Below are 2941 nucleotides of genomic sequence, written 5' to 3'. Positions count from 1 at the left end.
TCTCTCTCTCTCTCTCTCTCTCTCTCTCTCTCTCTCTCTCTCTCTCTCTCTTACTTATTTATTCATTATTGTTATTTAATGTTAAAAGAGGTTTAACCGTTAATTGCAAGCTTCTGTCACAAAATCACAAGAAAAAAAAACTAGGAAACCTTTCGTTTCGCTTCAAATCGCATTCACATGGTTCAAAAGCCCGAATTCGGACTCGCATTTCACATTTCAATAGGGTCTAGATCTATACAATTTTCAAAGCCTGACAGTTTGTCACCTCATTTGGAGCACAATTATTGGAGACGTCCTTTATCAAAGTGTGTAAATAACAAACTAAGAGTCAATATGTAGGCTACCATTAGTCCTGTGAGAAACGTTGCATGGAACATTAGACTTGGAAAAAAAGTGCAGGCACAGATTTACTTCTATGGATATTTTAGGATGGGACTACCCCTTTCAAACATTCTGCTAAGAATGCTATAGAAGTTCCATTAAGATCTATTTGTACCATCGCTATACCTAACGATCTGTTTTGTACCAGCGTTATACCTAACGATCTGTTTTGTACCAGCGCTATACCTAATGATCTGTTTTGTACCTGCGCTATACGTAACGCTGCTGTGTGTTGGTTGTTTGTGACTTGATAATGGGAGTTTCTGTTACACTTGATAATATAGTAGGAACGTCTGTTGTTTACAGTCTTGTTTTTGATAACCCAGTAACGGAATCTATTGAGGGCTTCTCAAAATTAACTGCACTGTATAGAGGTCTTGGGAGGTCAAACTATATCAGTATCTAAACCAAGAGACTGTTCAGAATCAGCAGAAAAAAACTCAAGCCTACTCAAAGACCGAGTTTTACTTTCAAATATTGTGTACTTATCGGCAAAGCTTTCTGGCTTCTTTGCATAGCTTCGGGTAATTCATTTTGACACAGGATAAGCCATGGGGTGGGCTATATCCCTATTTGGATCAGAATGTGCCGTATCTTGGGGTACAATAGTTTGGTCCACCACCCCCAGTTTACATTATAATAATATAATCTCAAACACGGTGTGTGAAGAAGATCACAGAAAACGGAATGTCTGACTGCTAACGTTATTGTTAAAGACAGTGGAAATGAATAAGAAAGAAGACTACTGTCCCAGAGACAGTGGTACTGTATGGAGAAAGAAAAAGGAGGGAGAAGTGTCAGAAAAGGTTTACGAAGAAAAGCGCGAGCGCTATTTACTGTGTGCGTGGTATGTTTTGTTTTTCAGCATTAGTAGTCCGAGCGCTAGATGGAAAAGCTTGTTTTGTGTCATAACGTTGTTTTTTTTAATTTGGTGACTCTGAGTTTTCATTGCTGATTTCAAATCTAATGGGGGCCAAATGCTAAACTTTGGGCTTTTTTTTGGTCTAAAAGTGAGCGTCCAAGATGGTCGCCACAGAATTTCGGGTGAAAGATGTTGTGAGATGTTGATACCATGCATTTAAGGACATAAAAATGTACAAACTAAATTAAACTGCACACAGTGTAACAAAAGCTAACCACACTTGATGAAATACACATCAGATATTCGATAAAATGGCTTCAAAGAAAACAAAATGTCCGCCATCTAGTTTTCATTAAAGTGCTGATCCGCAATACACTTGAAACTATCGTACTAAAATCACTTAATCAAATTGTTTAACAGGGAGAAAACACTGGAACACTCGCCAGTGTCTGCTGCTAGTTCCCACATAGTGACTGAAGGGTGTCCGAAGACAGTTCATGTATCCTCACAGCCAAAGGGAGGGGCGGGGGGGGGGGGGGGGGGGCAATGACAGTCATTGGGTTATTGCAGGCAAATTTTTCCTCTGCATTTGCAAAATGTTGTACACGTGACAGATGTTTTGGTGTAGGTGCACCCTACTGTTCTGCATGAAATTTTACAACTGCAACTGACCAGACTGAGAACTTCATCAGGAGCTGGCAGTTGATGAGCATAAAGTCCAAGGGCTGGGCGGAGTGCTGACTGGTGTAACTGCCATCCATACTCAGCAGGATCCAGCTCAGGAGATGGCTCCCCTGCCGCTTGCCACAGCACCGCCTGAAAGTGTACTCGTTTGATGTTGGCCTGAAAACTTGCCATCGTCGGAGGAAGGCTAATCAGTTTCTGGGGAATGTGTCTCTTTCCAACAATCCTCTTCCCGAAAATGTTGGCTCGAACTGTGTTCAGATTGGCCCCTGACTCGTCTCCATGGAGCAGATTAGTGAACTGAAAGCATGACTCAGAGATTTCCGGGAAAGATAAAGACATCTTCACAAGCTTCAGTTCATTAGAGAATACTTCAAGTTTCTTGAGGACTGTCATCTTTCCAATTCCAGAAAAGGAAGAAACTGTGTCGCAACCTGTCAGGGCATGAGCTGCCAACAGATTATGCATTATGGTTGCATGCTGTCTGATAACGTCTTTAACACTTATGACATTATGTGTGGATGTGCATGACTCAATGGACGGAGTTATATTTAGGGACATTCCTTTGGTCTTCATGTAGAGATGATGGGCCATGATGACGAGAAAATCGGTGTCATCAGAAATAACCCTGATGTTCCTATGTCCTAATGACAATTCGTTGATGGCATGAAACACCATCAGCACATCAGCTTTTTCATGATACAGGGGGTCTTGCTGAAGTCCAGACCCCATGCGTATCTGGTGTGGATCTGGTCCAGTGATAGCAACGTTTGTTCCTGGCAGAGGCTGCTAAGGCGATGTACAATCATTTGTTTTAGTTGTTCCTTGTTAGTTGTGACTTTCAGCATGACGCTTTGCTATGCCAAAGGCGACTCTTCAGTCAGGTTGTACACACGACTTGTCCCCTTCTGACGAGCGTTTGTACAGCAATACTTTGTGCTCAGTCTGTAGTATCTGTCAAAGACCACACGTGCCACTACTGCTGACTGAACTCGTCGCAAAATGGTGGCAACT

This window comes from Aplysia californica, unplaced genomic scaffold (genome assembly GCF_000002075.1).
Source record: "Aplysia californica isolate F4 #8 unplaced genomic scaffold, AplCal3.0 scaffold00451, whole genome shotgun sequence".
NCBI classification, from domain to species: Eukaryota; Metazoa; Mollusca; class Gastropoda; order Aplysiida; family Aplysiidae; genus Aplysia; species Aplysia californica.
This window is presented reverse-complemented; position numbering follows the sequence as displayed.